This window comes from Erithacus rubecula (assembly GCF_903797595.1).
Source record: "Erithacus rubecula genome assembly, chromosome: 10".
NCBI classification, from domain to species: domain Eukaryota; kingdom Metazoa; phylum Chordata; class Aves; order Passeriformes; family Muscicapidae; genus Erithacus; species Erithacus rubecula.
In genome coordinates this window covers 16,964,237-16,978,799 of record NC_136662.1, presented here as the reverse complement: position 1 = coordinate 16,978,799, position 14,563 = coordinate 16,964,237, and the positions used below count along the sequence as shown (strand labels likewise).

At 40.5% G+C, this 14,563-nt stretch overlaps 1 protein-coding gene across 5 annotated transcripts in view; it reads right to left on the bottom strand.

Moving 5' to 3' along the window:
- PTPRF (protein tyrosine phosphatase receptor type F) overlaps window positions 1-14,563 on the bottom strand; it is a 368,934-nt gene that overhangs the window by 278,227 nt on the left and 76,144 nt on the right. For all 5 annotated transcript variants that reach the window (XM_079313895.1, XM_079313894.1, XM_079313898.1 and 2 more), the window contains exon 2: window positions 2,048-2,128. The gene's annotated coding sequence lies outside the window, so the exon portion shown is untranslated. The remainder of the gene's footprint in view (window positions 1-2,047; window positions 2,129-14,563) is intronic.

Genomic DNA, 14,563 nt, shown 5'->3' with positions numbered 1-14,563 from the left:
TCACCATGTGGTGCCCTCTCAGGGGGTGGCCACCTTCAAACTAAGACTGTCTTAGGATGCTTCTAAACACAATACAAAACAAAATGCAGATGATCAGTTAAGAAACGTGAACTTAAGATGACAGATGCTACCATAATTCAGATACTGTCCAGGTCTGCAGCTCGCCAAGCCTGCCCATCACTGGGAAATGCTGCCTCACTGCCAACCTGGCTCCATGGGACTGCAAGGAAGCTGGTGGGGAACAGGGAAGCTGACCTGCCTGCACCCCTGCATGCCCAGCATCTGCTCATGCCCCATTTCCTGAGCTAAGGGAGAGGGGGATCCAGTATTCAGACTCTGTTCTTCAGCTGGCACAGCAGCCCAGAGCCTTCCTGCTCACCCTCCTGCCTGCACCCAAATGCAACCACACCAACCCAGGCTCACCTCTGAGGAAAACCAAGCATGCCACACACCACAGCAACACATCCTTCCCTGCCCTGCTGCTGTGAAACACTAGGTTTCTGAAAGCAGCCCTCCCACCCTCTCAGGCAGCACATCCCAAACCCTGAGCACCACCTCCAGCTGCACCTGCCACTGCCCAACCCAGCACCAGGCGCTGCCAGGACCTCCCCCACAAGGCTCTGAGCCCAACAGCCCTGGAGCAGCTTTCTCCCCACCCCAGGACCACATCAGCAGCACTTTCAATCACATACACACACATACCTACCATAGGTGCTTCTATCTCCCCTTCAGCAGCAACATCAGCTCTGGTGTTAGAGAGATCTTGCTTGTTTCAAGCATCAGCATCTCAGCTAATGAATTTTTGCTACTCTTCTACACTCAACAAATACTGGGCTGAGTAACATACAGCCTAATTGACTGTTAAGGTCACTGGCCAGCTCTTTAATCTTATTTAGTACACTTTGAGACAGTTCATGAGTCATTAGGGCCTTATTCTTGGGGACACAAGGACACGTAATACACACTAATAAAGAGGATAAATGTGATCTCTTACATGTATTTTGCAGATTGTGCAATTAGAAGATGGCATTAAGTATTTATTTGCAATGTAATATTTTTAATAATTTTGATGATTTTAACATACAATAAAAATATTTGTTAGAGCCTGCTCATATATTCCTAACTTATAAGACTGCTGAAACTGTAAGAAAATTCTTTAAGTAGTAAAAGTCACACTTTAAATACCATCTTGAAGAGAGAAAAGGGCTCAAGGGACACCTAACTTAAAAATTCCTTACTTAAAAGGGGAAGAAAAAAAGACACATTTTTCAAGCTGTTATTCATGATATTTGATTTTATGATCCCAATTGTAATTCAGTGCACACATGTGTCAGGAACTTTGCAATACTTTTGAAAGGGATCAGCATCACTAATCAGGCACTGAAATCCAATTTCTGGGAGAATATGGGAGCTCAAAGCTGCACATTTTAGCTAGCTTAGAAAGATCTTTGAAAAATAAAGTTAAACAGTAATTACACATAAGTGTGCTTGAGAAACTTTACACCTGTCTTGACACGAATCAGATCTTTGCATGGATGATGACATTCTTGGCATTGCTTTAGGTGATTGGGATGGCATTAGCTTAGACAGGGTAAGAATTCAACAGCCACAAGCCTAGACAGGTAGGATAAAGGAGTTACTGACTCAAAAAGGCAAGGCAGCTTATCTTTGGAAGTCTAAACATGCTAATCATTTAACATAAACAGATCTGCTGATATTTTTAGAAAGGAATTCCAACTCATAAGTAACAACGTTAAAAAAAGGACACCAGTATCCCTAATCATATTTTCCACAGGTCCTCCCAACCCCTTGCAGATTATTGCTACTAAAACACAGACAAGAGAAAGAAAAAGAAAAAATAAACAAAGAAGTAAAAAGGGGCAGAAAGAAAAAAATCCAGACAGGTAGCTGGGTATGGGATTAGGACAACAATGAACTTGCTGGCAATCAGTGTTTGACTGCTGGCTATGCTACAAGACTCCTGCAACCTTTGTCTCCCTCTGCCTCAGTTCCCAGTCTGTAAAAGCAAGTGATAATATTTCCTTACCTCACAGGAACGTTCTCAGAATAAATCCATAAATGCCTGGAAGACACTGAGACACCACTGTGACAGAGGCCATAAAAATACCTAGGGGAAAAACAAACAACACAAGAATAAGTGTTGTAAGTGACCAAAACAGCAGGGACATTCTCAAAGGTGCAACAAAGATTAAAACTCTGTTTAATGACATGAATTCTCCATCCTGGGGAAAAAGCAGTTAAATTCAGCACATATTCCCATACAGCAATTTTTAAAACCTTGACAGCAAGAGACAATTTCCCCTTTTCTCCCTGCATATGTCACAATCATGATTCAAGCAGGAAAGATGTTTACAGATCATTAGCTTAGCTCTCCACAACAGGTATCACATCCAACAACCCCAATCACAGTAACAGAGCCCACATACTGACAATGCATCTCCTCAGCCTCCACACCCAATTCTAACTGCAGAGATGAGCTCCTCCAGTAGTTAAAAAACTTCAGCCTAACACTTATTCCTGAACAGCTTTTATCCATTTGTTTTCATGCCAACATTGATCCAGCAGCTTAAACAGCTTTTCCCTATCCCTGAAGTTTATTTCCCTGACAATAAAAAATGAATTATACCACCTCCCCTGTCAGGGCTCATTCGCCCACCCAAATCAAGCAAGTTCTCAGAGTTTGCTCACTGGTTACTCCCCATCTTTGATATTACACATCTCCTGTCTCACCCTACATCAGCATCTTCTGCCCAACCCTATCCTTGTGGCCCACTGTCACCTTGCAGCTGCCCAAAGATGTGTTTCTCAAGCATTTTCAGCAGGTAACCCCCTCCATCTCACCCAGTGCAGGGCAGAAGCTTCTTTCCTAATGCCATCCCCATGGAAGTAAATCCCACTTCAATTGCTCTGGGTCTCAAGCTCTGTCTGAAAGCCACCCTGACCTTTCACAGCACTGACAGTGCCTCCTACCTGTCCCACCTCTGACCCTGCTCATGGGAACATGCACAGTCTCCTCAAGAACATGCCTCCCATCTTCAGTGCCAGCTCAACCCACAGCTGATGGCTTGAGCTCAACTACACCACTAAGCACATTTTAACACGAGCCAAATGACTACAGCCCTCAGAAGGATAAGTGATTCAAAATTATGCAAATGCAGAGAATACATTATTTAGTCTTTATCATTTACAAAGTACGCATTTTGTAAACAACTTCAGCCCTCTTATGGAGAGTGTGACAGTGCCCTGAAATTTGGGTATCTGCTGGTTGCTGCATCATGCACTGACCATCCCATCCCTGGTGGGAGAGGGAGAGGGCTGGCTCCAGTTCTGAGGTGGGACATGAGGCTTGAACAGCCTGCCTGCCCAGCATCCCCTGTGCCCAGAGATACCCCCACCCACGCCCCCATACACACACCCCTTGGAGATCCTCTCTCATCCCCTCATCAAGTCAGCTGACCAGGACAATAAAAATCCCCACATTTTTTTCCATTTCTGAGGTGAGAGGGCAGTTCCTTTCCTCCTGGCACTTTGTGTGGAACCAGCTCAGGAGCTGCTGGACAAGCACTGGAGCTGGTGGGAGAGGAACAGCAACCTCCCCCCTCTTGCTGGCAGCTTGCCCCAGATCAGACTGGGACATATTGGAAACCTCAGCCCAGGGAACCAGAATAAACTCACCTTTCCAAGGACTCAGATCCATTTAGAACTGTGCTCTAATAACCTTCACAAACAAATATATTATGCAATTTATGTTATGCAGCATTGACTTCGATGACTCTGTAGCAGTGCTTACACTACTATATTTACTCCTGGCACACACTGGCAGCCTTCACTGTCATTATTCTGAGCGTGCTCCTGTTCTAAACCAGGAGGTGTTACCCTGCCAATATCTATGCATAATGCTCCTCAGTATGTTTTCCATAACTCTGACCACACTGTCCTTTCTTCTATCCCTGCAAGCTCCTTTGTTTAGAACATGTAAGTTTTCCTCTTTTCACACAGGGTCCCCGTTTAATACCTCAGCACCAATCCCTCAGTATCAGATCACCAACTTCCACCTTCAGCAGTCCCACATTGCTGGTCTCCATCCCAGAAAGAATTTTAGACAAGCACCCTGGAACTGTCTGCCAGGCTCCCTGAAATTTGAAGAAAGGCCTCTTTTGGGCATGCACACATCCACCTTGATGCTCATGGCACAGATCAGAATACTAAATAAACAGAAGAGAGATTATACAGGTTTGTTTTCTCCCTTCCCCTAGACTAATATAGGATGACCATTTCAGTACTGGCTCTTTCCACTCTCTTTATCAGTCTTTGCTGCAGCAATGGCAGCTGCATCTGAGTGGAATCTATCCAGCAGTAAGTGGTTTGTTAATTCCCAGGATATGTTGCATACAGAGAAGGATACTTAAACTACTTAAAAAGCAACCCTTTATTAAATGCATAAAAATGCTTGAAATTTCTGTAAGCCAACACTTAAAATTAATGACTTCATTTAAATATATCAGTCTCTGCTTCTAATTGTTATACTACTTTTTATGTATTCTTTTAAACATATTCCTTGGAAAACCCATAGAATTTGCTATAGTTCTAACACACAGTTGAAGTAATTCATGGTACACACTCACGTATTTCACTAGAAACTTCTTTCTCCAAAAGCTTAAGTAGCTTTTTGCATCTGTGAAATAGGGGCAGTTCAAGTAAACCATTCTCAGCCACACCATAGTGACACTACTGCTAGAAAACGAAGTGGAAATATGTCACTAAAAAAACAACAAAAACAAAAACTCTAAAAAAAACCCCAAACCCACCTCTTCTACGTTGAAAATATAAGAATTTTAAGATGAGGTTTGACAATATTCTCAGTCATATTAAGCACTGTTTATGCAATTGAAGACTCCTGGAAATGCCTGCCACCAGAGGACCTGTGCACACTGAAGTGATCACTTCTGCTATCAATTTCTTTGCATCTGTTCATCTGACAGATATATTCAAAATTTTACACTGATTCAGTTTTGGATGTCTTAACTGACTTTATAAAAGAGATGTTCTGCTTATACAGGGAAAGGGCATATAAACATTAGATATTTGCTGTTGAGGATTAAACATTAACAAAAATAATCAATCAGCAGTGATGAAAGTGGTGATGGCAGCTCACTGGAGATAACCTCCTCTGTGCAGCACGCTGCAGCCTCCATCTGCTCATTCAGGCTGCTGGAGGCCTTGAGTAACAAAAGAGAGACCATACCTAAGGATTTCAGCACACTGGAGTACACAGACCCTCCCTCAAGCTTAACTCACACCCATCAGGAGCAGTGGGGAGGCTGCCAAGAGCAAGTGCCACGCTGCACGTCCCCTGCACCTCCAGCTGCACCTGGACACCTCTGCTGCTAAAAACATGAGCACCACCTCCATGGGTTGTGCCAGTTTCCATGTGCCAAGCCAGGAATATTTTCTGGAACTCTTCATGGCTGAGTTATCAAGCTATGAGACAGTGTTTACTGAACAAACAACACCAGCAACCATAAGCTTTCCATGCAGCATCGACAACAGTGAGGAATTCCTCATCTCTAGGTGAGCTCCCATGTTGGCTGACACTGCAAGAGGCCGAGAAAAGCTACAACTTATCACAAGAAAATGGCGAATTGTGAAAAACCTGCATCACAAGGTAACCTGCCTAGGCACAGCTTCAGCAGAGCTCCATAAATTCCTCAGTCTAACACTGGCAGAGGTTAAAAACCTATTATCTTTCCCAAATGACAGTGTGAACTCATGTTCAGTGGAACACCCCGCCTCACCAAGCTACAAAGTAGATTCTGCTCTTTCAGTTCAACAAATACAAACCACAGGGAGCTTTTTAAATGAAAACATTTCGAAGATTACATTAGGCAAGTTTGATCTACTGTAAAATACTCACACACAACATTAAGAGGTAGAACAACCTTTAACACCTGCTTTCTCTTCAAACATAGCACTACCTCTGTGCATGGTTTGGCTCTTAATGGGATGAAATCTCAAGGCAATTTGTATGGCTTACTTCACCAGCAAAGAATACTTCAAATGTTTGGAGTCTAGCATTCCACTAATACTGAACTGTTGATAGTATTCTTTTGAGAGTGTGCACTCCACAGTGCTGCTCAGCCAGCTGCAGCCCTGTGGGACAGATCCACATAGCAGACAATATTTTCACCCTGGTGTGAAACGTTGTGACACAAGAGGAGGTGCAGCAGCTGGAAAAGCATTGCATGATCCAAGCAGTGTTGAAAGTCATCATCATAAATATTCACAACCAGACTGAATTGTTTTCTTACTAACAGCACATTGTTATTCACAAATATTAATCAGTTTTTAAATACCACCTGTTATTTGGCCCTCCCTCCACCATGTGACATGGGCTCCCTGGCTGGCTTGCAGACTATCCACAATGCTCAGAGATTTAATGATGTTTCAACTTCCAGAGCTCACTCAGCTACTGGGAGGAGAGGAAGGGAATAATTACTTACTTATGTCTTTCTCTGCTGACCTCTCTGGCAGATGAAACACGCAGCTTTAATGGCCTCTGAAGGAAGGCTGGTCCAGTCCCCCTCAGATGGGAAGAATGACAACTGCACTAGTAGGTCTTTGGCATAGAGAATGATTTTAAAGATCCAAACTTCAAAGATCTCAGCGAGGGGAGAGTTCAAACTCAAAACTTCTCCCCAATGGAGGGCAGAAAGCTGCTAATGCAATCACTCGTGTTTCCAGCAATCACTCACACTTCAGACACAGCTGAGGCACCAGGAATTGCCTGTCACATCCTACAGTAAAAATAAACCACAGACTGCCAGGAGGAAAGCTGTTACAAACCCTGGCAATTTTCTTTGGATTTCTTTAGATCATTTCTTCAAAGGATCTCTGTGTAGTAAGTGGTACAGGTGCAGACACAGCCAATATACAGGGAACCCTCTTCCTGCTCACCAGCAGCAACCTCCTCCTAATTATTGCACCACCGATAACATGAGAAGGTTGGGCAGAGCACTGATGGAACTGGGCAGAGCACAGATAAAATGCCCAAGTTAGTAGCACACTTCAGGTTGAGTGGCACAGATTAATGATGAAGTACTGTCTTGTTTTCTACAAACTCTGGATGGAAGATCCCTCAGACCTTTCAAACACACTCCTCCTGCTCAGCATCCAGCAGAGCCAGCCAGGGAGGATGAGCTGATCTTGATGAATTCAAGCTAATACAAAAAAAGAATGTAACTATTTTGAGCCTTGGCTCACACTTAGCCTCTCTAGAAGAGATGAACCTGAAGCATTCTCCTCACAGATGCCAGCTGAAACACTCAAGCTCCAAAATGCAGCATTTGGCATTTCCATCATCTCAGGAAGCAGCGTTGCCTTTTCAGTGCAAATGTAGCACGAAGGTTGTTATCCCACAGCTGCCAGACTCAATACCAAGCCACAGACACAAATCTGCAAGTTTCCCAGGGAGGAGAGACAATCTATTCAATACACCTTTCCTGTAACATCAGATTTTTCTTACCAGCATGATTTCACTGGTACGTCCCAAACTGAGTATTTCTTAAATGTTTTTTTTAAGATCTTATGCATCAGGCTATCAGCTCTACAGAACAACTAGAGCAGAACAGCTAATAAATTCAAGATTTTAGATGAGAAGTCAGAGCAGTTTTTGCTGGAAAATATAACTGCAGGACAATTTAACCTTGTCCTTGCTAAATAAGGAATGGGGCATGCAGCCAGGGCTCAATATCCTCAAACTCCTAATAGAAAAAAAATTCTGCCATAGTTCCTGCAAAAAGCAATAACCCAGGACTATCAGGATTTTCTCAGAGTTTGGACAGCCTCATATTCAAGTCCCTAAGATTATAAAACTGGAAAGTGAGAGGGCAAGGAACACACACACACACACACACAAAGTAATTTTTCCAGTTACTGACAAACATGGTACTCAATTTCTTAGGGACTTGAATGGCTGGAGCTGAAGTTAAGTTTTGCTAGAGCTATATTTAGTTCTGCACAAATACAAATTAGGAAACACTTTCTTCCCAGTTACTAATGCAGTGTGACAGGAAACAATTATTTGCTCAGTGTCTAATGTTACCTTTGGTGAATATCTAGTTCACAGAAATTGTATATGGTATTATAAAGAACCAAGCTGATATTCTGCAAATCAGTGAGAAAACTTATTTAAGAAGATGAAGCATTGATTTGAACACAACTGAGCTACACAGACAGAGTCAGTGCTAAGGCATCTTCTGCTTTGATAATAAACAACAAAGCCAGTTTGTTTTCCAAATTCTACATTAATTTATTCAAGAACTCTGCAGATAACTAAAGAATATCATGGTTCCCCTAAAATGCAAAACAGAGCTGGGCACAAGGACAGAACAATTAAAATAAAAATAAAATACATCTTTTAAGATTTCAATTTCTCTCTATGAAAAATGCAATTCTGTGTCAGCTCAGCAACTGCTTCAGTCTTCAATCTCCACAAAACACAAAAGGCAACAGAAGGCATGATTCACATGAAGGGCTAGTTAGACATAGGAGAACCAAGCCACAATTGTATAGAGGAGTCCCCCATATTTCAGAAGGGCTCAAAAGGCTGCACTCAAGAAATCCTAGGCATTTGGCTGAGAAGAAATCCTGCTGCTGCCTACTATTGCAAGAATGCCAACTAACAGGCTTGGAGTTTCTAGGCATCCAACACAACATCCTTACACACCAAGGAATCAGGAAGAATACAGCACCCCTGCACAAGCATGTCCTTTCTTCTGGCACCACTGGGCAGATGCTTGCCAGGCCCTTTGCTATAGTGAGCCACATGAATATTTCTAGAGCTGAAGGAGCTGACATTTCATGTGTGGCTTAACTAAGACCCAGGATAACCAGAGAGATGCACTGAGTATCAGTGTTCTGATGACCTTATTAGTTGCATATTCCTTTGAGATGGAAGGCAGATGAGCCCTTGGCACCGTGCTAAAAACCATCAAGAGCACAGTTTCTTCAGCCAAAGCTGGACTACTGAAATACATGCATGTCTTTGCCTAACCATCCACAGCTTTCTTCTGGGGAAAGAAAATAAAAAAAAAAAAAAAAGAAGAAGAAAGGGAGCTGATAAACATTTGGTTTCTCGGTATTGTCTTTTAAAACATTATCAGTTATTTTTAAAGCAGTTTCTTGGAGCAGGTCAAACATGGAAATATGAGAGTTCTGGGTACAAAGCAAACAAACCTCTCAACATAAGGGAAAACATTTCTTGAGAGATTCTGAACAATCTCTTTTACCTACAAGTGCCAGGTATGACTAAGTTTGATGAATAAGTTACAAGGATTTCCAGGGAGAAATGACACCACTACTCCCACTTGTACAAAATCCAGGAACACTGCTTATGTGCTCTATGTTTTTGAGGATCCTGTGGCAAGGGAGAAAATTCACATCCCACCTTGGGCAACTCAAGGTTTGACCAGGAATTTTACTTCAGATGCCCATAAGGTCCCTGCCTATGTTCTACTTGCTACACGTTTATCATAACAAGGTAATTCCTGCAGTGCTTCCCATATTGATCTGCAAAACCTGTAAAGAGTCAGAGACTTCTCTTGTATATGCCACTGGAGGGAAGGGGGCTGAATTTTTTCAGGTATCCCCAACTGACACACTACTGTTAGCCAAGCACATCTCGCCCCATTTCCGACAGCGTGGGAGGAGCGGGAACAATCACGGACCCGCATCGCTTGGGCAGAGGTGCACAATTAATATTCACCCCACAGATCTTGCTAGGACCAAAGGGCAGCAGCTACATCATCTTGCTCAGAGGTGTACCAGATTAAAGACTTTTACTCTCTTTCAGCAGTACTGACACCGCCAGGCTAGCAGACCAATACAGGCACAAGGCTGATAAAACAAGAAGTGGCTGGAGCTCTTCATGGAGCTGATACAAGGTAAGAGCATTTTCTCCCTACTGGTGCTATTTCTGTACATGTAACACTACAGAGCAACACTCTCCATGACTAAACAGGAGCAGCTGCTGACAATGTTTACTGAAGCAACCAGATTGGACTTCCAGCATCAAGCACACGTAGGCCATATTCACCTTAGTTTCCTAGAATCTTTTACGTTATTATATGACTCTATACTGCTCCTTGACTGTTCTCTCAAAAGAGAGGACACAAAACAAGGCTCTAGCTTGGAACAAGATGAACAATTACTCTGGAAGAGACTAATTTTCACTAGAAATCCCATTTCACGCCTTTTCTCGCTCCTCCAAAGAGTCATCCACTTGCCCTCTTCGTGACAGTGCTAAAATAATCAGGAGGAAAAGCAGGAACCTCCTTTCTGATGTAGTTCCCATGTTGTACCTCCACTCCCCTCCTCAGGGTATCGAGCTTTTAGACAAATGTAAAATATGAATGGAGTCTTGAAGAACTTAACGAGGTTTATGGAATGAGGAAACATGGATTATTAGCTATTTATTATTATAATTATTATTAGCTACCAAGTAATCAAAGGGATAAAGACATATGTTTCAAGAATTATGAGTAGCTAATTATTAGTAATTAGGATTAGAGCTACTCTTTTTAAGAAATTCACTACTACACATCAGCCTACTGTATCTTTTCTTGCATACAGAATAACTGGTACTGGAGAGGACAGATCTCTTTTCATCCAAACTATCCATTCCCCAAACAGTCACCTCAACTTGGCATCTGCCAAGGGTAAACCAGAAGGAGAATTTCATTCCATACACAAGATCTCAAAATCTCAGCTCTTTACATTGTAGAAGCCACAGTTACACTGCAGTCCCAGAAAAACCTGTGCGGATTCCCAGCTAGCTTGGAAAAGAGAAAAAGAACAGAACATTGTTACTGCCACTTTGTCTAGGATGGGATAGGAAAGGGCACACTCCAAGCACTGCTCAGTGGCTCCCCACCTCCTCTTTTGCAAGGTTTTAATTCCACATCAAGCAGACTCCTGCACAGAATTGACTTTAAGGGACTCTAGAGAACTTTTAAGGGTTTTAGAACAAGAGAAAAGCACACAGGCAATCTTGTCAACACCAAAAGAGCAAAATAGTTCTAGCACTGGGTGCAAAAGTGAAGAGATCTGAACAGCTACATTACAACAAACTCCTGAGAGTGACACCAACAGGACAGACAGCATGAAGTCAGGACTAGGATTGCTCTTTTGAGGATTAATGGCTCAGTTTTCTTTGCTTGCCCAGTGGCATACTCCACAGGACAGCAAATGCTCGCTGTTATGAAAAAACCTTGTGTTATAAGAAATGCTAAAAAATTAATGCAATACAATGGAATGGCTTGATTTGTTTTAATCCATCACAGCTTGCTGAATCAGACCAAGCTATATCAGCATTGCCAGAAGAGTGTCCTCCCATTGCACCCAAGAGCTGATGTTTATCTGTCTCTCTACAAGGTTTTTGACACAGAGCCTGAAGAGCAAAGAAGGCATTAACACTAGAGAATCAGCAAAGTCCAAACCAGGAAACTGCTACCAGCAAAACTTCATTCTACACATAATCAATATTTAACAACTTTATGTAACACACCAAGTTTTCTTCTTTCCATCTCCTCTAAAAGGGTAACAAAAATTAGAAATAGCATCAGTCTGCACAAACCAAATGTATTTCCCCTCTAGAAGAGCAATGCTAACATCCCAGACCAGAGCTGGAATTCCAACAGTCATTACTATGGGACATCCAACCCCTAAAGAAAGGTAAGATGCATCTTAAAATTGAAATACAGGTGTCTATAGTGAACACAGATTAACACATTTACTCTCTCACATTCACTTCTACAGAGCATCTATTATAGATGTATATTAAATGTGGATGAATATACTCATGAAGTCTAGACAAGCATATTTTCAATTAATAAATAGCTTTCCCCACTCCCAAACCAAAATTATCATAAATTATAATCTCCAATGAGTGATCTCCTATAATAGAAAGCATTAAAATAAAGAGCACTTTAAAAAGTTATTTACAATACAAACACTCTATTTTATGCTTAGTAAAATAAGCCAAAATTCTGTCTCACAAATGCCTGTATTTCAATTTTATACATGCGAATAAAGCATCAAAATTTGAATATACTGATAATGGTAAAATAGATGCATCACATATCTATTTTGCCCTATAATTTCAGGTCTATACCATCATGCACTGAAATGCAATCACTATACCATGGGTTCCCACACTATTTATAATGGCTGCATCACCACTACATGTTCAGACACATGATTAACAGTACCAATACAATAACAATGGCCACCTTTGGACAGTCAGAGTTCTTATTTCTTGTAATCACAAATACAATAAATCCTAATTTCTTTTGACTCTTATGCTTATCCACATGCTTATATAAGTGACACAGAATAAAAGAAACGCTCAGATACATGAATGTCTCTTTTCACATGGTAAAGGATTTTTCCTTGAGAAGCAAAACAAATGCTTATTTTAAATATACACTAAATGTCCTAACATAGTGAATAAAAATTAGGCTTCTGTTTCTAAAGCATTACAATGTATTTTATATATTTGTAAACAGGCAAAAAGTTAAAAAAATTATGTATCAAAAGCATTCAAATTTAATATATATTAAAAAAACCTACATTTGCTCACCACATCTTCAAGAAAGGCAAATCAGCAGGTTAAACAACTGAAAGTAATGCACTAAACCAACTCTAAATAATGACTGACCTTTTGACTGATGCAGAAATAGCTTTTTTCCTAGCTTCAATGTATCCAGTTAATTCAATTCAGACTTCTTTTGCTCAAAAGAAATCAATTAAGAAATAACATAGCATGAAGCTTTGTTCTTGTTCTCAAATCTAGATACAAACATTTAGAGCAAGATAAAGAAATCTACCATTTACAAAATTCTCTGGTGCCAAAACTATTTTCCAGTCACTACCTAGAACTAACACCATAACTATTTTAAAACTTGACAGCCCTCTCTCACCAATTCAAAAAGCAAAATGCACTTGTTGCTTTTGATTTATGTACCAAACAAATCCAAGAAAAACTTAGTTAACTATTCAATATTGTTTCATGCGTTTCAACTGAATTCAAATTTTGACATCAATACAACTATATATTTAGCACTCAATATATGTTAAACAACTATTTTACTGCCAAAAACATGAAGTACCTGGATGCTTATTTGGCATAGCCAGACAATTATAACATATGCTTATAAGGCTGACAAAAGGTGTTACCTTACTGTAAAAGCTGTAGTTAGCAGTAAAAATCAAGGCAATCTAGTAATTACCAAACTACTAATAATTAACCTCCCCTTTGAGAAATGTAACAAAGTAAGATCAAAGGAACCAATTTACTTCAAAGTTTCTGCTTGATTTACATCACTATTTAAATCATGTTTCACAGAATGAGATATTTATTACAAAGTAGTAAAAAAAAAAAGGAGAAAAAAAAAAAGAGGGGAAAGATTTAATGAACTCTGAAAATGTTCTCTATTTTTAGCATCATACCAAAATCACCATTTATTTGACAGAAATACTTCTAAAGGTCCTCGAGCTACCCTACTGGTTCTGTAGCTGATACTCTTTAATTTAAGAATACTCAGAAGGGATAAAGCTCAAGAGTGAGTTATTTTACAACTACTTGGGAGCTGGGAAGGCTGGGGTGCTTGAACAGATTTCAGCATATCCCTATCCATGCTGGGATTGTGCTACTGCTGGTGAACTGAAGCCTTCTAAATATCTCCTCATCCTGTACCAACAAGGAACATCTGAATGATCCCGCAGTGGGATTAAGAAAAACATCCCAAAGCTCCAACACAATCATCTACTGATGAGGGAGAGAAAGGAGGGAGGACAACTTCTTATCACTGTCATGGCATTTTTCCTTTATTACAAGAATTAAAGAATTATGAGAAATGTACAAAGTTAATGCAGACAAATGATATTTTTTTATCTCACTAGTATTTTAATTAAAACCTTTTGTCATGTCTGCTAAGCAAGTTCAAAGTATTGCAATGCAGTAGCAATGGTAATGCAGAAGTCTTGTTAAGCTTGGGGAAAAGAAATGTTTTCAACTTTTACAAAATCAGCGACTGTAATTACTAGAGGAATAAATCAAATTTATAGCAGGCAGCACAGGACATAATAATTTTTTTTGTATAGCCATAAATGAGTTTGTTTTTGTTGCAATGCGATAAAGTTTAACATTTTCTGCATGTCAGACAGACTATTTTGATAATATTCTTTACATTTCCTCCTTATTAAAGAGATGAAAAATTTGCTATTAAGATATTCAAGTCATCACAATACATCTTGTTACGGGATAAGCTTCAACAAAACCTCAAAGTACTTTTTCCTAACCACATTAACACAATAAATGCATTGCCAGAATTCTTACTTCAGTATTAGACAATATTTTGTTCTTGCAAAATATCAAGAGGTAGAATTCAGCAAATTATAGCAAATCGGTTGTTGTGGTTTCTGGGTTTTTTTAAATTCTGTTCAGAATGCTGCAACAGGGGAGACAAAAGCAGTTTTGCTTCAT